This window comes from Paroedura picta, chromosome 2 (assembly GCF_049243985.1).
Source record: "Paroedura picta isolate Pp20150507F chromosome 2, Ppicta_v3.0, whole genome shotgun sequence".
NCBI classification, from domain to species: Eukaryota; Metazoa; Chordata; class Lepidosauria; order Squamata; family Gekkonidae; genus Paroedura; species Paroedura picta.
This window is the reverse complement of record NC_135370.1, coordinates 64,854,920-64,876,943: the sequence shown is the minus strand read 5'-3', so window position 1 is coordinate 64,876,943 and position 22,024 is coordinate 64,854,920. Positions and strand designations below refer to the sequence as shown.

Genomic DNA, 22,024 nt, shown 5'->3' with positions numbered 1-22,024 from the left:
ATAGTCTCCTGTTACAGACACAATGTCCTTGACTGCTACAGAAGCCAAGGAACATACCAGCAACAGGGAAATAGATTCAATAACTAGACAGAGAAAAGAGAAAGAGGAATTCCTGAGGTCTGTAATGTTTTATCTGTTTCTCACATTTTTAAGTGATTCAGATTTGTGTTTTCTGAACAAATTTGCTTTTCCTGTAGCCACACAGAAATTGAAGGGAACTGCTTTTGAAAGCAATGTGGGAACCAAATTTGGATGTGGCATTGGGGAGGTGGGGCTTCTGCCCTTTCTTCAACTGTTTTCCTAAGATGACCTTGATTTGTTAAAAGAAGTAGCAGTTTTGCCCTCAGTAGAAACTGTAAAAAGTAAACAAATTGCTCTCAGTTATCAGGCTTATATACAGCACCCAGTACATAGTCATGGAAGAGTCAAAACCTGGCCAAGCAAAGTGTTAAATATTTGAACACCTGTCAAATTCAGAACAGCACCAAAGTGGCCAGATTAGCCTAGTGCTGGACTGGGTCACCAGAAACTGGAGTTCATGTTTGCTCAACTGGCTGGCAAAGTCGTCCCAGTCCAGTCTCTAGTTCCCACTACACGTCTCATGAAGCAGGCTATGGTCTATGGGAAAATGTAAGAAAGTCAACCAACCCATCTCTTCTTGATGTCAAGCTGATCACAAACAAAGAGGAGTTAAATTAAACCCATTCCAACACAGATCACCTGAAATACAGATCTTTGAGGAAGCTGTCCCTAACTCTGCAACACTACACACTGAAAGAGGAAGATATCAGGTGAGATGACTGATATTTTTGCCCATGCCTTCCCCCACCCTTCAAACCATGTTAACAGCATAAATTGTGGATTCCACTCCTTAAATGTACGTCTTCCAAATCCAATGAATCCATTCTACTTGCCCTGTAAATCTGTCCAACTGCCAAAGCAAATCCCACTAAATTCAGTGTAATTCTGAACAGAGTGACATAATTTTAAGCCTATTGATTTCAATAGCCTTAGGAGGGCATAACACTCTTTAAGGATATGAATTTAGAAGTGCAGTTGCATTTAAACTTCAAACCACTGTTCAATATGTTTTGACACGGTAAGCCTAGGCCACCTCATTTTCCTGAGGAGCTCTGTATTTGAACACTGCTTGTCATTTTTGTGGTTATCCACCAGTCTCACACTCTTTTTCTACCTTCCCTAAATCTTTTGCCTTTTTTCCTTGAGGCTTTGGACCATCACTTGTCCCTCCATCAAGCCCAAACTCTCCCTGTTGCCACCTCATTTTTCTGAGGAATGCTGTTTCTCCTTTTAGTGGCTGTCCACCAATATTGCTGTCCTTTTCCACCTTCCCAAAACTTTTAGCCTTTTTGCCCTCAAGGCTTTGGACTATCACTTGCCCCTCTATCAAATCCATGCCCCCCACGCCCACACTGCCACCTCATTTTCCCCAAGATCTATCACTTTCAACGCTGTTTTCCCTTTTTGTCAACTTTGTTTTAAATTCTCTGCCAATGGCTTCTCCCTTAGTGATACAAGTTTATCATTCCATGTACGTTTTTGCTAGAACTACCAGCCCAATTTAAAAACAAATAAAAAAATTTAAAATATGGAAAACTAGAATGCTAGTGGAGATGGTATACTGATGAGGGGAGGAGGAGGACAGAAGGTACAGAGTTGGAGGATTGATCTCAATGTGAGTGGTAGAGGAGCTGAGGACTAGCTTCCCAGGGGCAGGAAAAGGATGGCAACAAAAACTCCAGTGGAACGCTTATGCTTTTTAATTAACTTTGGCTTAGGGGTGAAGAAAGGGGGGAAACTGCCACAAAAGCAGTCTTTAAAAGCCCGAAGAAACAGCAAATGAAACACAAACTGAATGCTAACGGGTGGAAAATCGATGCAGATGGGGAGCAGGAATGATGTACTCACTCTTGGAAAGCAGGGTGAAATCCAGAAGGGGAAAAAACCCAACAGGAATACACCACACCGGGAAATACCACACACTTGTCTTCTCTGAAAAGGCTTGGTAAGAATTTTAGAAATTGCATTTTATCTTTAAATGCAAGACAAGATAGATAGGAGAAGGGATTACATGTATCACATACAATTTTTAAATTTATAATCTCATTTACACATACTAATATTTTCTATATAACTCTGATTCTGGTTTATTTAATTTGTTCAAGAGTAACTAGAGTGATTTTAAATAAAGTTCTTAAAATACAACATTGAGTAACTATTGGCTCAAAGACAAGGTCTTTCAACAAGATCTGCAATAAATAAAATTCTGACCTCTTTCCAGTCTGAAGGCTGTTACCTGAACTGACTGATCCTTGGAAAGAATGATCATTCTTCGCACAACCTTGTGGCTTAGTGGTTAATGTGTTGCTTTAAAATAACACAAAGAGACTTTGGGTTTCCACGTGCTTGATTTAGGTAAACCTCCCACTACCACAAGTGGTCCATAACACTATACCCTGTCCAAGTAAATGAGGCTCAGGCATAGTTCTCTTGGTTACTGTTGTGAATGCTAACTGCTGAAAAAAATGCCTATCACATGCTGCCAAAAATTTCTGCACACAGGACTGTGTGAACACCAAAGACATCTCCTGAGGCAAAGATTCCCTCTGGCCACCCCTCCTCCCAAACAGATCAGAGCCAAATATCATCTCAGAGTAAATCATATGACTTGGCCGGCTCCACAAGCCCCATGAATTGCCACAATCACAGAATTTGTTCCCTTTAGCTCCTTGACAATGGCTCCATTTGCACAATACACCGCAACTACACAATGCCGCCATCACATCCTGAATTTTGTCCAAATTAGTTTTTGGCTCACTACAGCAAATCATTTCTCATGGCACGCATCAATGGTCACCTTCCTGCCAGTTAAAATTGATGCATCTTGGCCTTTGTTTCCATGTTACTTGACTTGTCCCAAGAATAAGCCCTTTCTTTCAGAAAAAAAATGTTCTAGACCACTGTGCTAATATGGTTATTCCACCACTAATAACGTACAGTATGCTGTGCTGACTCTTAATGGGAAATGTAATTATAAAACATAACTTTGATATATTCCATTATCTTTCTTCAGATCTGACATTCAATGTAAATGTGCCTACAAGACAGATAGAAGAGCAATGTTTCATTTACAAAGAATTATTTATGGTGCATGGATTTCATTTTCAATAAATTCACACTGTGTAGGAGTGTCATTTCCCCTTGTCAGTTTCATTAGTTTTCTCTTTCTGTGCCTTCATACCCTGAGTTAAGATAGGGCAAAAATCAATTGCTAAAAATTATTTTTTAACGAAGAAACTCTCCCTAAAGTGTCACTTAATGGATAGTGGGTGAAATTCGTTTTACTGGGTTGTTTTAGTGCAAGGCTGTATCTTTACAAATAATACATTTGCACTATATATTTAAGGAACCAGTAGAAGTTGGAAATGTGGCAGAAGCATCAGCATACTAATAGCAAAATCCTGAAAAGTTATACCCATCACAGTCTATTGAAGTCAATGGACTTAGAAGGGTGTTAACTCTCCCCAAGATTACTCTGAAGGTCTGTTTCCATGGGATTTTTTTTGGCCTCCGAGCAACCTTATTCAGCACACAATCACCATGACTCTCAACTGTGTAGTTTGCTAATATACTTCTCCCATAGACCTGAGGGAGAAATCTAAGATCTAGGATTTTATCCTCAAAAGATGGCAAGCAGTATTTTTAAATTTATTTAATACATTTCTAGACCACCTTTTGCCCATATCATGTCCCCATGGCAATTCACAATCAGAACTTATAACAAAATGATATAAATCCATAAAAATGACAGCTCCATCGTAATCAAAGATCCTTTGGACCAGGCAGGTCTTTAAGTCCATCAGTTTCTGGGGAAGGCATCCCATAGACCGTTTATGCACTGGAGGTTTCATGCTGGGCTGCAGGCTGGAGTTTTAGTCGTGGCAGGTTGCCACACCTCTTCCTGCACCCACACGGGGGAGCATTTGGCCCGGTGCACCTCATCTACTCTCAATTTGTGCTCCTGCATGGGAGCTGGGGCAGTGAAGTTCCCAGTGTGTAAACAGTGAACAGGTGAAGTCTGATTCATACAGCAGCAGGAAAAACCCTCCCTTCTTAGACAGTATGGACAGAGGATGGTCCTTCTGGGACCTAAGCCATTTAGACTTTTAAAGATCAAAACTAGAGCTTCAACTGAATCCAAAGACAAACGGAAAGTACGGAAAGTCAAAACTGGCTTAATAGAGCACCCTGGTGAGGCTGCCACTCACAGCATATTACAGTAGCTACATCAAGATTGTATTAAGGTGTGTAATTGCAGCAAGACTGTCCTTTTCCAGGAATTGGGGAGGCTGACGAACAAACAACTGTTAAAAGATGTTCTAGGCGGCATCCAAATTCATCTGTTCAAAGACAATGTGTAACCCCAAAGTACATACCTGATCCTTCAGAACAAGCATAACCACATCCAGAATTGCTCAAAAGGTGCCTTCCAGGACCATTCTTGCCAAGCAACCCAGAAAGATGTCACAGTTTCTGGTACTAAAGGCCACTGAACTCTCTTATGCTGGCTGTCAGAAGTCAAGTGGAGAGAAGGGGCTGACCAATATCTGAATGCTGCACAAGACTTATGGATCAGCTCCTGGTGAGGCTGTACAGCTTCCCACTATGAATTACTGGCACAGACTAAGCTGTAGAATCTAGGCATCAGAGTGAATGGGGATTATGCCACTCCCTCCTGAAGAATTTGCTATTCTGAATACTGTTCAAATGTAGGGGACATCTTACCAACCCTGCTCCGTTATTCATATTGATCATGTCACTGGCACCTCCATATGTTGCAAATGGTTGCATTTATTGTAAGCAAACTCTTTCTTCTGAGCACAGCGAACACGCAACAACTGATGCAGGGAAGATGTCAAGAGACTCTTATATTCTACTTGAATCTAATATTGAAATGAAATTTGAAATGAAAAGCCTCTTCACACTTTTAATCCAGTTTTGGAAATAAAATGTATCCCCAAACATACTTTTTCATCTACAAAAAGGGGAGGAGGGAGGAGTCTACACTCCCAGCCAGATGTTGATGTGTGCCAAGCGCAGCACGGAGAACACTTATCCAGCCAGCTTCTAAACTCCTAAACAACAAAAAGAGGGAGTTCATAGAAATTCAGACAGCAGCTTAACTACGATGGGCCAAAGCTGACATTGCTGGAGAGACAGGCAAGGCTGCCGATACTCTTGGCTTACAACACAGCCCCAATTGGACTGGAGCCTGACCTGGCTGGAACACACAGACCTAACACAGACGCACCGAAGGCAGCCAGGAGGTGATGGCTCTTTGCTCTGGCATAGGGTGGAATTCCTGCTTCAGGAAGACAAATCGCACCTGTTATCTTGCCCAAGTATCAACTCCCAAGGAATGCTGAGTCAGTTTGCCATGAGACAGGGGTTGTGGATTCTACACACTTGCTAATAACTTGCAAGACTGGAGTTTTTTTAAGTATCCTTTTGTTGGCATAAATTTCTATCAGCAGCCTTTCGTTTTGGATGGAGCATTGTTGCATTGTTACCAGGGTTTTAAAAGAGAGAGACAGAGAGACAGAGACCGACCACACAGGGCTTTTTTTAAAAACAAAACATTGCATAAATAGATAATTTTGGGTGCTTAGAAAGCTAGATTGAGATGAAGCTTGTTTCAAGCCAGAGGATGATTAAAACTGATCTCAGTGAAAATGATACATTGTGAGTGTGAAACCAGCCACTAAACCAAACACTAAAAATAATAATAAATCAACAGGAAGGATTTTTTCCCCACCAACAACTCATTTAAAATAGTATGTAGATTCCTACTTGAGTCCTCCAGGCACTTTCACACAAACAACCAAAATCAAGGTATTTCCCGTCCTTAAGAAGAGCTCGGTTGTGTACCCTGCTTTTTACTACAGCACTGGGAGCACAGAAAGGAGTCTCAAAGCAGCATACAATCGCCTTCTCGTCCTCTCCCCACAACAGAAACCCTGTGAGGTAGGTGAGGCTGAGAGAGCTCTGAGAGAACTGTGACTGGCCAAGGTCATCCAGCTAGCTGCATGTGGAGGAGGAGCAGGGAATCAAACCCAGTTCTCTAGATCAGGAGCTGCTGCCAAACCAAGGTGGTGCTCTAAAGGCACCTTTAGGTTTTCTTCTTCTTCCCTCTCATAAAGATGCTTGGTTGGAAATATCTTCAATGATCCATGTCACCCATGTCACCTCCGTTTTGGAGAAATGCATAAGAAGCATAATCCATGTATCCCCACACATACTTTCATCTCTTATGGGGCCAGCAGGAGGAAGTAGGCAGGCACTTTCTCCCTTCCCTAGATCCAGCTTTAGCACAGTTCTCCTGTCAATGGAGCTATCAGACAGGCCAAAGAGCGGCCAAGCCTCATGCCTTCCTTCAGCTGCAATCCATGTGGTCAGACGCAGGAAAGCCAGAAAAAGCCAGTCACTCTTCCACCAGGCTGGGAATATTTCTCACAAGGCACATTACAAGATATTTAGATGCTCTTTTGTTTTCTTAATAAAAATCCCTGTCATGTTGTTTGGGATCCAATTTTGGTCGAGACGTAACACGGCCATTTTAAAAAGCACATGCAAACCCATGCAGTAGAACGCATTCATCACGCCTGTCGGTCTCCTGCGTTTATCACATATGGTTTGCCAGCATGAGACCCCGAAAATTAAGATCTACAATCCTCAAATTATCTTAAAGAAACTTAAAGATGTAGAATTTCTTTGGAATGGTGAAAGAGAGTCTCTCTTCACCACTACAGTAATGACTGTGATCCAGCCTCAGTAGTTAGATAATTGCTTGAATGTAATGAAGAGAGAAAGTGCTTCGCTGTGGGGGGAAATCCCACTTGCATCGTTTTCCCAGTTGCAAGTGCCTCCCTTTGCTCCCATACAAGTCACTGAAGTGCAGATGCTAATTAGACCAGATAACCGCTTGTGTTTCAACCAATCTCACTCCTTAGGGGAAGGCCTTTCTAAAGGACTACCTGGGCACTCTCTTCATCAGGTGGGTGAACAGGCTCCCATTCCCTGGCCCACTAAGGAAGCACCCAACCATGACTGCAGCTTTTCACTTTGGGAGCACAGAAAGCTCTGACATTTACTATGAGCATTAGAAAGGTGACCCAGGACTTCCCACCAGGTGATCATGTAGTACCGGCTGCAGTGCTCGAAGCTTCTCAGGGATGGTCAGAACATCAATAATGGCAGGAAAGTCCCTGAAAAATACCTTTGCCCACTATTACCCATTTTCTCCAGCAAAATGGCAGCACAGGAAAGCACTTAATTGTGCTTGGTTTTCCCAAGCCAGCACGACAGCAAGTAACCCAACCTGGATAGCCTAGGCACACCTGATCCTGTCAGATCTCAGAAGCTGAGCAGGGTCAGCCCTGAAAGGACAACCTCCAAGGAATATCAGGATCTTGATGAGGGGTGGGCAATGGCAAACCACCTTCAAACATCTCTGGCTAGGTAGTCAGACAATCTTAGGATCTCCTGGCTATATTACACACATGCCATACGATCAATAAAAAATAACAACCCTGAGTTCTAAACAGCCTAGAAACGGCGCCAGGCAAACTGGGCATGCTCCATAGAGCATGCCTCAGAATCATGTACAGCATCCTGGGATTCTGAGGGAGACAAAGGGGCATCCTTAGCAGGTAAGTCAATACTGAAAGAGTTCTTTAAAGATAGGGGAATTTGAAAACCAGCAGTTTAAGTATATGATAAAATCATACTCAAGCCTAAAAAGAGAGCAAGAAAGATTGTAGGCAACTATCAAGATATGTGTCTGACTCAATGTGAGCCCTAGAGGGAAAGAAAAACCTGGTAATAAATTGCACCAGGTAAAGAGATCACTAAGAAATCATATAGTCACAATATGGTGAAGTCAGATAAATTGCCCTTTTAATTTTTTTAAAGCATGTATGTATATCTGGTCTTTTATTGTATTTTCTTCATTCATATCCCTGCCTTTTCCCCTAACAGATATCGAAAGCAAATAACATTATTCCCCCCTCTTCTCCATTTTATTCTCACAACAACCTTGCAAGGCAGGTTAGACTATATGTGTGTATCTGACCCAAAATCACCCAGCGAGCTTCCATGGCAGAATGGGGCTTTGAACCTGGGTCTCCCAGATCTCAGCCTGATACCCTAGCCACTGCATCACACTAGCTTTATTCATTCGTTATGCTTATTATAAAGGCAAGTTATAGAAGAAGAGCTGGTTTTTATAGCCCATTTTTCACTGCCCAAAGGAGGCCTTGCAGTCGCCTTCCCTTCCTCTCCCCACAACAGACCCACTGTTTGGTAGGTGAGGCTGAGGGAGCTCTGACAGGACTGCTTGGTCAGAACAGCTTTATCAGTGCTGTGGCAAGCCCAAGGTCACCCACAGGATTCATGTAAAGGAGCAGAGAATCAAACCCAGGTTGCCGGATTACAAGCAGCCTCTCTCAACCACTACACTACACTGTTGAGCAGAATGTAGTTGCGTATGCAGCCTCACAGCTCAAATAATGTTACATCTGTACCTATTCTAATAATGCTTTTTAGCACCATTCCGTATCTGTGTATTTTTGCAAGCTATCAAGCTGCTCAACATACTTTGAAAGCCTCTAATTAGCTTAATGATCTATACTTTCAAGCTACCAACTGGCATTTAAAATTCTAGAGGGAAAAAAAATTAAAACTACCTTTGTGAATTAAAAAACAGGCAAGGCAGAGTAATTGAGCCTTTATGTCTGTATAGATTTCATTCAGTTTCATTTGGTTTTATTCTAACACAGAGAAAATAGACATTTTCTACAGAGCTCTGTGAGGAAGTTGTATCACAGGATGTACAAATTAAGACTAGGAAACAGAAAGCTAACCTTTCGAGAACCCAGTGCTATATATCTTATACAAGAGTGATTTTTATCACTATTATCTTAACATCAATGTATCTCAGTATTATTGCTCCTGGCCAGGGGCCATCAGTTCTTCCTATCGAGACAATGCAGCCTCTAGAATGAAAAACAACAATGGCTTTCAGTCCCATCTTCACATCATACCCTCGGGGATAGGATAAGATCACTATTCTGTCACTTATGCCAAAGATACAAACCATTACGTTAGTTTACAGAATTTATGTTGGCCTAGCACTCCTGTTGCGCAGGTAGAAGGAAAGCCCTACTGAATCACACAAAAAGTCTATTCTAGTCCAGCATCTTAAGTGCTCAGCCTGATGCAAGCAACTGCCTCTTTCTACTCTTCTCCCCAGTAACTGGTTACAAAGGTAGACTGCTTCTGACTATGGAGGTTTCATTTAGCAACCGTAGCTAACAGTTGCGATAGACTTCTCCTTGATGACTTTGCGTAGTCCCATTTTAAAGACACATAAACCAGGGGCCTTTACCACATCTTGTGGCAGTAAATTGTTTGAACAGTAAACTGATTGTTTGAACAAATACCTTGCTTTGTCTGTCCATCTATTTCACTGGGTGACCCTGCAGAGTATTACAAATGCAGCTATGCCTTCGACTTGTACAAGAGCAATATGAGGTTGGTCTTTTCATTTTCAATCCCTACTAACTCCTAGCATGACATGTGGTTGTTTCACTGCTGAGGCATACTGAGCTGCCCATCAAGATCTCTTTCTGGTTAGTCTCTGCCAGTTCAGACCCTCTGCCACTCACAAATCCTCTATACTGGCAGTGAAATTTCATTTGGTATATTTGTTTGCCCTCTCACCAAGTTTGGACTGGTTTTGTTTTCACAACACAGGGAACAGTGAAGGGATTCCGAAGATAAGAAGTACACCATTCCAAAAAAAAACTAACAACAGCCCTATTGGGAAATGAGGCTAGAAACTGTACCAGAGCTTTATTAGAGCAGATGGGTGTGCCAGGTCCCAGCACTCTGGAGTGGCTGAAATATTTTGTAGCACTGGAGGCAAAGGCTTACAAAGTGCTCCCTTTGACCTATTCCACAAGGCAGTGGCTGCATTGGGCCGACACCAGTTCCTTGCAACAGGCAGTTAGTCCCACCACTTCTGAGGCCCAGACAAAGGAAGATTTCCCCTTCCAGCGCCAGTCCATCCCAGATTACTGACTCCACATGAGGCAGCCAGAGTAAAGAGGTTCCGCCATACTTCGTGGTGGTGTTGGGGGGGGGGTATATTTTCAGAAAGGTAGGATTGCATTACAACTCAATCCCACCTACATGAAAAAAATTTAATGCCCCAGGTTGCTCCATGGCACCACAAAGCCCTGCGAAGCCAACTGAGGCAGGGGAGGAGCTAGGTCTGGAAGGCCCTGTTGTTGCCTGCAGCAGCAAAATGGAACATGGAAATATCCATATTCCCTTGCCACGGAGCAACGGAGAGCCTAAAGCAGGCCAGGGACAGAATGGGACCAGGACAGCACCAAGGTCATGTGAAAGTAGGGATTAGCCCCACTGCCATATGATCACCAGCCCGGTCTTTTTCCCCCGTGTGAAAAGGGTCATTGTGAGCCAAAGAGCCAAGAAGAAGGATCACAAAGTTGGGAATGTAGAAGAGTCCCACTGAATCTTTAAAAAGTGATCTCAAGCCCATGAAAGGCTATGCTTTAAGTCTTCAAGGTAGCAGAGGACTCATGCATATACTGCAACAAACTAACAGACATACAGCACTGGAACAGGCTAACAAGCATACCCCACAGGAAAGTAAGAAGCACATATTGGCCACATTCTCAGGACTCTTGTGGGAACTCTGCGTCAAGACATCAAAAGTAAACAACTCTAGTGCCTTAACTAAAGAAATAAGGGCAAGGCTCTCTACAAAGTTTTGAAAGAGCCCACAGAAACTATAGCCTAGAACAGTGGTCCCCAACCTTTTTCCAGCTGGGGACCAGCAGGGCAACTGCCCCGCCCGCGCCGCGCGCATGCGCGGCCGGGCCACGCATGCGCAATGCGCGGCGCGGCCCTGATTCCCTCTCCCCCGCCTCCCGCAGTAAGAAGCTTCCCGGGCCGCAAGCTTGTGGCCCGGGGAAGTTTTTTACTGCGGGGGGGGGGGCGGGGAGAGGGAACCGTGGCCCGGCGCCCTGGCCTTCGCAGCCCAGCACCGGGCCGAGGACCGCAGGTTGGGGACCACTGGCCTAGAAAAGAGTGTGTCCTTACCCCCCATGTAGCATACAATGAACTAGAATGAGATTGCCTTGCTGCCACCATGGTCTCATTGTTAAGCATGACAGATGAGTGGCAGAAGTGTTATCAGGGTTATCCCAAGTGCAGCTGCTGCCAGATTCTCTTTTTCCCCCTATTGGTGTTGCTATTTACAAATGGGGAAAGCAAAGGATTACAAGAGAAAACTTTATCCAGTATAACAGCAGCCTTAAGTATAGCAAGATCACAGAATTGTCCTGAGCCAGCATGGCTTAAAGAGGAACAGAAGAGCTGGGTTTTGTATCCCACTTTTCACTACATGAGGTAGGTGAGGCTGAGGGAGTTCTGACAGCACTGTGACTGGCCCAAGCATGTGGAGGAGTGGGAATCAAACTCTGTTCTTGAGGTTAGAGGTCATCACTCTTAAGAGTGCTAGACACTTCTCTGGAGAACCAGGTTTGATTCCCCAGTCCTCCACATTAAGCCTGCTGTATGACGCTCAACTTGTCACTGTCCCACCTACCTCACAATATGAGTATTGTGGGGAGAGGAAGGGAATGTGATTGCAAAACCACTTTGAGACACCTTAGAATAGAGAAAAGCGAGGTATAAAAACATCTTTTCTTCTAATGGCACATAGTAATATTACAAGAGAAAAAAGGAAATAATATTCCACCTAATTGGAGAAGTAGGAACAAGTAGCAAAGACCTCAGTAAGGTTACATGAAATATTAAGTTAAAAAGAGAACAATTTAATGTAAGATATTTGCTAGAGACCAACAAAAGAACAGAGAAACAGTACGGGTCATGGTTCAACATACATAAAAACTGAATGAATTCTCTGTAGTGTTAATAATGCAAATATTAACCCCCTAGCCGATGGCCTACAGTTACAGATCTTCTGTGAGGGAAGTAGCATGAATAATTCTACAAGCGGCAAAATGCTAAATTATCTTTTAACCAAAGTCAATATATAAGGAAACTCAAGCGAAACTTCAGAACAAAATATAATACAATTAAGCAATTTAGAGAAGATTCTGGTCATTATGGCCAACAAAACTTAAGAATGCATCTAAAAATAGAATTCACAAACTAGATTTCAGACTTTGGGGCTGCTCTTGAAGACAATTTAGAACACAGGTGGCCAAACTGTGGGTATCCGGATATCCATGGACTACAATTATGATGAGCCCCTGCCAGGGGGGCTCATGGTAAATGCATAGTAACTGCAGTCCACGGACTTCTGGAAAGCCAGTTTGGCCACCTCTGATTTAAAATCTTCAACAGGTGTGGAATGCTACTGTCCACCTTCTATAAATTGATAGCCAGGCCATATGTCAACTATGTGGGTTTCTAATTTGCTTCCAGGCTCAGTTCAGGGTATTTAAGGTGTTTTAAAGACATTCACAGCTTGAGGCCCATGTATCTGGAGGACCACCTTTCTGCCTATGAGTCCACAATGCCAATTAAGAGCTGATCAACAGACTCTATTGGTGATGCTTTCCATTGGTCAAGAGAGAACTTTCGCATGGTTCAAATGTTAAGTGCTTGTGTGGCTGGATTCAGTTAAAGAAATATGTCTTGATGCAAAGAGAGAAAAAACACTTCTGGAGCATCATACCTAGACATTCCCTGGTAGCTATTTTCCTTTTAGAAAAGATTACACATATTACTGATCAACTAGCCGCCTCATTGGGGAGTATGTCAAAGTAAGGTCGATAAATTTAAGCAAGACCCTTTGGAATTAAGGAAGGCCTGGCAACTAATGATCAATTTGCACCTCACATTTTAGTTACATCTACTGCCAAAGAGTTTATTGCTGCGTTTGTGAACACAAAAGGGACACAATTCCACCTCCCTACACTGAGAGAGCAGAGATTGCACAAGGCTCTTTGGTGTATGCCCCCTGCACTGTTTTTCCTTTCATACTTGAAATTGTTCACCAGAAGGAACATATTTGCATAAAGCACACATGACTACCACACAGTGTGTGAATCAGCTCTACAATAGAAATGAATTCTTCATCTTAACTGCTTTATGAAAAGCATACTCCTCTTCAATGCCGGGAGAAGCAATGCTAGAGAAGTAAACAGAGATGTTTACACCAGAAATATTCAGGAGGGTCTGAACAATGCGGAAGACTGCAAGTTCTGAGCCAGCTTTCTGAATTTTTCTTTCCAAATATGTTTTAGTTTGTAACAATAGTAATTTAAATTAAGAATGGAGTAGTGGAATGTAAAAAAGGAAAGCATATGACCCACAGATCTCATGTCCTAATTATTGAAAAGTTTCTGCAAACCACAAAACATTTATCTGTATAAGGCTTTTAACTGAAACGATTCAAAAAGCAGACAGGACCTCATTAGAAAGTCATGAAATACAGCACCCCAAAACAAATTAAAATAACACATTTCCTATCTTCTTCTTAAATTTATCTTGGTCTTCAGAACAGGTAGTCCTTAGATGCCTCTGATTCTGACAGAGAAAACTTGATCTATGCTGATATGGTAATCAGAAATTAAAAGACTGTGGCAAAGGCAAGACACACTATATAGTAGGGCTAGCAGAGAAACCATTTAGGTTTATGTAGCAGAATTAGGAGATACTCCTGAGATGGTAGAAAGGAATGGACCATTGCAGAGTTCATATTTTTAAACATTCCCCCTACTTGTCTATTTAAAATGTCTTATAAATCAAAAGCAAACACAGAAAGGAGTGTGCTAAACTTCCCCCTATTGTTATTTTTTTTTCTTTTTTACATCAAGGAATTTTCACTTGTACTCAGAATTGGGGCAGTCTGTTCTATCATTGCAACCTTCATTTTTGTCATAGGAACAGAAGTTCAAAAGGTTATTTACTTTATTAATAGCCTGCCTTTCTTGCTGAGACTGAAGGGGGATTACAGAATCTAAAATAATAAAAGTATAGACCATAAACAATCAGTGACATAATGTTGTAATTCTAGCCCTTTGAAAATAAGTGCAAAACCCATAAGGACTCGTGGGAGTAAATTCATTTCCCCCTGTAGCACCTTTTCCGCACTGTTTCCTTTTCCTCTCCTCCATTTTCTGCTTCATTCTCTCCATTCTCTCCAATCAACTTCTCTTTGATCTGCCTCCTAAATCTTGTTGTTTTGTATGTGCTTTAACTTCTTTTTATTTTTAAAATTGTTTTAATGATTTATGTTTGGAATTGTAATGGTTTTATGTTATCTTATTGTGTGCATTGTCAATTGTTAGCCACCTTGGAAATCCTTGTAAAGGCAGAAGGTAGGATACAAATTTTGTTAATAAATAAAGACAATAAATAGATTACCCCCACAATTGCCAAGAGGTGCTGCTTTTATTATTCTGGGGACTTTTTTCTGCAAACCAGGAGCATTTTTAGAAATATCTGTCTTGTCTGTTCATGGTTCCGGTCTCTAGATTTAAGTATCAACAGATCCATCATGTTGAGAAACTGCCTAATGCTAGGTATCCTATAAACAATACGAAAGTGGAATTACAAAGGTAGAAGAGAACACAGGGAATGACTGGTAGAAGAATGGGAGCTTTGCTAAACTCTTCAGACCACTCCACAAAGTGGAAGCCACCACTGAGAATGTGTCTGAATGGGAAGCTGCAAATCTTATCCATTTGAAATGTGGTTAATAAGCAACAGATAACCACACCTAACCTCAGTTTGAACAAAATGAAAGGATACTAAATGTTACTGGACCGTCTTGGGAAACAAGACTGCATTCAAGATAGTTGAACTGGCTTCTGTTTTGTGGGCCAACTGCACTTTGCTTGTGTCTTTGCTCATTTTCCAAGAACCACCTGATTTCCATTCACTGATGGCTACAGATGTAGATGGCGGTACTCATTTAAATCTGTACAATGAAACCAATAAAGCCTTTCCACCCATCCATCTCATCCCATTTTGAGAGACATAGTAAAGGAAGACGAATGAAGTTATGCTGACAAATGTAGAAGTCAACAAGTCACAATAACACTGGGTTAATTTAAGTAATGTTGCCAATTTTTTTCAGAAGACATTCAATTGATAAGAAACAGAGAGAGAGATGGGCCCTATATTCACCTGGACTTCCACACTTTTTTGCCCTTGAGAAAATTCAAGTCATATACAGCTTCTCAATTGCTTCTGTGGAAGGAATTCTGTATTGAAATGTAATGCAGGTTTTATTTAGCCAGTTTAAGGTCAGCAACACAAAGAACCCTTGCACTTTTAATACCTAGCGCCTTCCATCTTTTTGAAGAACTGGACTGCAGAACTGCATAAACACGAACCTTAGCATTGCTTCTGCAGCTGGGGGTTAGCTCAAAGGACAGCTTCTGCAACAGTATCACAACAACCGTTTACACACTGGAGGTTTCATTACGGGCTGCAAGCTGGAGTTTTAGTCGTGGCAGGTTGCCCCACCCCTTCCTGCACCCACATGGGGAAGCATTTGGCCCGGTGCACCTCATCTACTCTCAATTTGTGCTCCTGCATGGGAGCTGGGGCAGTGAAGTTCCCAGTGTGTAAACAGTGAACAGGTGATAGTCTGATTCATACATCTATTCATGAGTTAGTGCCTGTTCTGATTTAACCTGGCACAAAAACACCTCTCAAATGCTATGTCTTAAGTCATAAAAACACCCCAAGAAGTGTGATAATAGTCATCTGTGTCACTGCTGAACGCTTGGCAAACTGACTTCTGGAACTTTCCCAGATGTACATTTTGACAGTTAAACGGGGAGATATTCATCCATCCTTCAGTGACATTTTCACACATCTCACGACACAAGTTTCAAGACGCAGATCCGCAAAATATAATGTCACTCAACACAACTGAAGACCTCATGACATAACGAGGTGAAAGAATTGTGAAAGTGGCAAAGCGGCCTGCACCACTTCAGAGTGCAGCTAAGGCTGTACCTTTTGAATGCTTTCTCAATGCCCCCCCCCCACATTTTTTTGTCTAGCTAAATCTAGTACAGATGAACAAAATGTTGTGAGCCGACCACCTCACTACTAGGTATTTTTCCATCGACAGGAAATCAGTCTTTAACTCAGCCATTAATTCATTAAACTAGTTCAGCCTCAGTCTCTCATTTGTAGTATGGGGATATTAGATGAATACCCCTCAGGGCAATGGTTCTCAAGCTTTCTCCATGCTGTTTCCCCAAACACAGCATACACTAATCTCACATTTGCTAGAGCGGAACAAGGGTACTTTTCATGTTCAACTTATAGAAATATGTCGCGTTATTGAGCAACACGCTATGTTTCTCAGCCATTTTGCTGAGACAAAACTATATTTGACACTGAACCTCCCAGAATCTTCTAGCCTAGTTCATCCTGTTCTTCCTCCTCCCTCCTGGCCTAGCAATCAAAATGCAAGGAAGGTGCAGTGCATTTGTGGGTCCCAGCTCACAGTTCATGATTTAAGCATTTAGAAAATGTAGATCTATTGCCACTCACATGTACTAAGTGCAAATGGGACCTGTACCAAGTATGGTTCTTTTAAAACTCTACATGGTAAGTCATATGTGGAAGCTCCATAGTGCTGCTCCTTTCTAATTCTGTGCTATGGCTGATGCAAGCATTGTACTTGCCATCTTCTAGCCTTATACATGGTAACAGGCAGAAGAGGAAGGTATGCAAACAGTTCTACAAGGGATACTGCCGAACTCATAAAGAATAACAACAAAAAGAACCTTCCAACTAATGCTACCAAACTATACACTATATTTAGATCAATTTAATCATAATTTGAATCAAAATTCAACAGCAAATAGTCTGAATTTTTGCTAGAAGTATTGCTCACTGATCAATTTCTTCCCTATCTGAACTGACATGAGTGGAGCAGTATCATACTGCATATGATTCATTATTTGCTAAATTGATAAAGACCTGGGTATCATAATACGTTTTGAGTTGATCCAGTTGAAAAGCCCACAGGAGCAGATGGCAGTAATTCCTTTCCTTCTTCTAGTATCCTGCTGTTGGACCCACCAGCAGAAAAGGAAGGACAGAGGAGGAATTTCAGCTGTTTCCCCTGCAGCCCTTCATAGTACAATGCATTGTGCTCACAATTCTCAGACTGGAATTTTGGGACAAACATCAGACCACCAGTGAGAAAGGACTGGCACAAAAAAATTCACTCTACCAATTCCTTCAGCAAGTCTTTCTGCTGGAGCCAGTTCTCTATATTTCCAAAAACTCTATTACCTATCGATACAGTGGTGTTCTTTTATCCCGCCTTTCTTCCAAGAAGCTCTATGTGATGCACACAATGCCCTCAAATTTACCCTCAAAACACCCCAATGAAACTGAGAGAGCATGACTACCCAAAGGTAACTCAGCAAGTTCTGTGGTAGAGACTGGATCTGAAACCAGATGGCCCAGCTTCTACACTACACCACATTGACTATGGTTGGATTGCATCATTATTATGTACTAACCACTGAAGAATTTCCTTGTTGCTGTTTCTTATAGAGTAAGCAGTGATGTAAGAAAGAAAAAAAGAGAAGGTGAACAAGGGTATGGAGCTTCCACAGCACACAGGAGGGCAGAGACAGAAGTGCTGCATATGTTCTTTCTGGGAGTCCTAAAAAGCTCTTTACATCTAAACAAAACAATGAGGGCAATAAAATCAGAGTCCAGTAGCACCTTTAAGACCAACAAAGATTTATTCAAAGCCTGAGCTTTCGAGTCCAAAGCTCACGTCTTGAATAAATCTTTGTTGGTCTTAAAGGTGCTACTGGACTCTGATTTTATTGTGCTACTTCAAACCAACACGGCTACTCATTTGAATCTAATTTAAAAGAATGAGAGGTGTGTCTATCATTTCCATCATCCATGTAATGTATAGAGATATAGAGGCTGCCCATGCAAACCTCTCCCTCCTTCCATGACCAACAGTAATGCTTTCGGTGAGAAAAACAGAAAAAGAAATAAAGCTTAGGAGGTGGCAAGTGGACCAAGAAATGAACAACTCTGCCCTCCATGCTGATCTGCTAAGTCTCTAGTAGTTTTCTTCACATTCCACTTACCAACTAGAAAAGGCAGACTTAAGGGAAACAAAATGTCTCATCTATGCTGGCTGTGGTTCTTGCTTACTAATGTCCTTAAATCCCCATTCTATGCTGAGTTCTTGAAATTTTAAAGAGGTATACATTGCAGTCTCCCCCGTTCTCAATTTCGTTTAAATGTAAGTGTACTAGCAATTGCCTGGTATGCATTAGTAGATGCTTAAAAGGCAAACGCAGCATTACTTCTCGATATTAACTAAACAGTAAAAGCATGGCCATAGCTCTACACTACTGCATTACATGGATGTTCATACAGAGTGCACAACACAAGGGCAGGACGACACATCAAGGCAGACTTAGCAACCTAATGTTTTAAAAATGAATCAAGACAAAAATATCTAAGGAGGCATAAAGTTTACAACAAAAGCTTGTGAATCTGCATGATTCTGCACTCACGGTTTTGCCCATAAAAGTAAATTAGAACTTCTAATTGGAGTTTGCTTCCATAGTTTAAATTAAAATTACTCCCTACCTTGTAATACTACAAGGGGGCAAGGAGAACAGCAGAGATTACATTGTACTGGCCAGAATATAAAGCCAAATGATGTCATTCAAGTATATATTTTGCCAAGTGTCTCTACTGCTCCATTTATGGAGGACCAGAAATGGTAACTGCAGTTATAAAAACATTCAGATTTCAATCCAGGACATTACTCAACTAATCACTGTGACAGAATACGTGTATTCTGATCAGATTCTCAATCAAAGCTTCCTACTTTGTTAGCCATCTCTGCACTGCCCATTGTGTAAACAATCGATGTATGCTTCTGCATTTCAAATGCTTTTTTGAAACAATAACATGAAGTGACTGGTATCCCAAAAAAGAACTTGTACTTTGTAGCAATGATCACTCAATTGACTCATAAAATAACTGATTAAAAATTTTGCATTTGTTGACAGTTATAGATCAGACCACGAATCAAGGCACTGGCAAATTCAATGAAAGCACACAAGAACCTGTAAATATATTTTTAAAAAAGACTAAGATATCAAACCATAGCAAATACATGGTAATGCTGCAAACACTTGACACCAGGGACATTTTAATGCAACAAATAATATGAAATATCTGCTTTCAGTACAAAACAGTCCCTGGCAAGTCATTGGTACTTTAGGGACTTAAGTCTAACCTTATGATGCTCCAACTCAATGGATAAGTCTGAGTAGACAACTACAACAGAGTGCCATACAGCAAACTTCTACACTGATAAAACTCTCCCAATTTAATAAATCAACTGGATTTCCCCCCTCCACAAAACATACTTAATGCAATACATTTGGCTTTCTTTGTTTCTGTGCTACTGCATTTTATCATGTTTGTAGGTAACTTTATTCTGGAAAATAACACAGAACTATAATACAGGTTACAGACATACAATGAAGCTCCTTGACTTGAATTCAAAGGTCCTTTATATTTATTTCTATAGCCATAAGTTTAACTCAAGACAAGCAATAACCACCTCTGGTTGTTAGCTCCATATTCAAGCATCTAAACCATAGGGTTCCAAGAGGGCTACTTTTAAGCAGACTTACTATAACATACATTGTATGTCACCTCATCCAGAACACTACACAAAACTCTGGCAGCTGCTATGCTCAGCTGAATCTTGAATAACAACTATATATCAGCCTCTGACATTCAGCATAAACCACAGGAAGGAAATAATGTTGACAAAGCACATCCAGTCCCTTGATCTGTGAACCAACCATCTGCCCCTTAGACCCCTGTCCCTCATGGCTTCTTAAAACGGAGGATGAGCAGATTGGGAAGCCCCTTCGGGATATAATCAATCGGTCCCTATCATCAGGGACATTCCGGAGTAGGCTCTGGAAGGTGGTTGTTCAGCCTCTACTGACACGAACATCTTTGGATCCACAAAACCCTGACAACTACTACCCCATTTCAGATTAGCATTTCTGGGGAAGGTGGTTGAGCAGGCAGCTGTGGACCAATTAAAATCATACCCAATCTGGCTTCAAGCCTGGCCATAGGGTAGAAATGCCACTAGTCATTCTGACCTCCACAGACAACTGGATTGAGATGGATTGGCACTGTTAGTATTATTAGATCTAACCGGAGCATTCTATGTTGTCAACCATGAGCCTGCCTCGCCAACACGGGGATCAGGCCTCCAATGACTGATTGCCTTCCTCCGAGGTCAGGGACAAAGGGTTGCTATCAGGGAGAAACATTTGCACTGCTGTAAACTCCAATGCAGGGTCCCTCAGGCTAAGAGTTGGATGTAGTTTCATCAAACTACAAACTGAATTGGCTACTCATCATGAGTTACTCAGCACTTAGGCACTGATTAAGCTGTCCTTGAAGAGCTCACCCTTGTTTCCAGATCATGAGTCCTTACATTGCTTTGATTGTAGGATCAAAATCAAAGAGAAGGGAAAGTCACTTTATTAACATTTTAATCCTCTATTAAAAATGCTCACCTTCTAGTGACTTGGGAAGACTACAGAGGTCCGCTTGCTCTAATGTCATCACACTGCCTGCAAGAAAATGATGATGCTTCTCAAAAAATGACTTCAAAACAGGTACAAAAGGGAGCAGCAAGAGGTACAAAAAAGGGAATGATTAGGTAGGTACATTTCAAAGACACTCAAAATCCCCCTTTGTTGCTTAATACTGAGCATAATTTATTGTAAGGTCTTTAGTTACCAGACCACACTATGTTCTTCTGACACTTTTCTACCAGTCCAAGAATGGCTCAGGATCTCTAATTGGATCTAGAAGATTGTTTTCAGAAACCCTATCACCTCACTGAATATATTCATTATAGGGCAACACATTCAGAGAAGCCAACTGTCTGTGCACTGGAAGGACTGATTCAGATTGCATAAAGAGCTGAAATATAGTGGAAATTAATGAAAGAACAAGAGGATTATGATCAAATATTTAAGGAAGAGTATATATGCCCAAGGAGAGAGAAGAATTAATTGTCGTGATAGAAAGGGAGTAACCAAAAGTAATGGGAAAAGATTAAGAAATGTCAACGTTTAGGCTGAATAACTGTAGAAAATTTTTTGCTAATGGTGAGATTTGCCAGACTATGGAACAGTAATCCCTGGGAGGAGCTAGAAACTCCATTAATACAAGTGCTGGCAGTAACACTGCAGAAAGCAATCCTGCCATTAGCAGGGCTGGACTGGATGCTAGAGATTCTCTCCCAGAATCCCACTCAAATGTCTCGGGACCATCCTTTTGGGGACTGAAAAGCTAAATATTCAACACATCCGAGAGACAGCAGTAACAAGAAACATTCATCACAATGCAGGAATTCGATGCATTCTTTCTACATGCAGAACACAGACACATAAAACACATCACCAAACCCAGAGGTGGAAAAGTCACACATTGAACTCTTAGAAGATGCTACATATGCAAGGTCATGAATGAACAGGCACATCTGTAAAAAATGTGTGTATTTGTTTATGTGGGAAACTGCCTGACACATCATTCAAGAGCCCCATATGTGTTCTTAAGGACAGGTAAGTTTATCTGCTTTGTAGTATCGAAGAATTGCTTGAGCAAGTGGGTTATACATATATGCATTTAAAGGTCTCATTCCTGTAAGTTTAAATACTGGATCCCATACTTGGCACATGCAGTGCTTCTGGAGTACTTGATAGTAACAAGCAATGTTCTGAGCAATAAGCAGTGATTCATTCTTTCCACAAAAGCAACAAAAGGTAAGTGTTTTATATATATATATATATATATATATATATATATATATATATAT

The 22,024-nt window shown here is 41.5% G+C and overlaps 1 protein-coding gene across 7 annotated transcripts in view; it reads right to left on the bottom strand.

Annotated features, from left to right (window-relative positions):
• SEMA5B (semaphorin 5B) overlaps nt 1-22,024 on the bottom strand; it is a 473,766-nt gene that overhangs the window by 412,434 nt on the left and 39,308 nt on the right. For 2 of the 7 annotated variants that reach the window (XM_077320453.1, XM_077320460.1), the window contains exon 2: nt 20,715-20,771. The exons of the other annotated variants lie outside the window; for them this stretch is intronic. The gene's annotated coding sequence lies outside the window, so the exon portion shown is untranslated. The remainder of the gene's footprint in view (nt 1-20,714; nt 20,772-22,024) is intronic. 7 annotated transcript variants of the gene reach the window in all.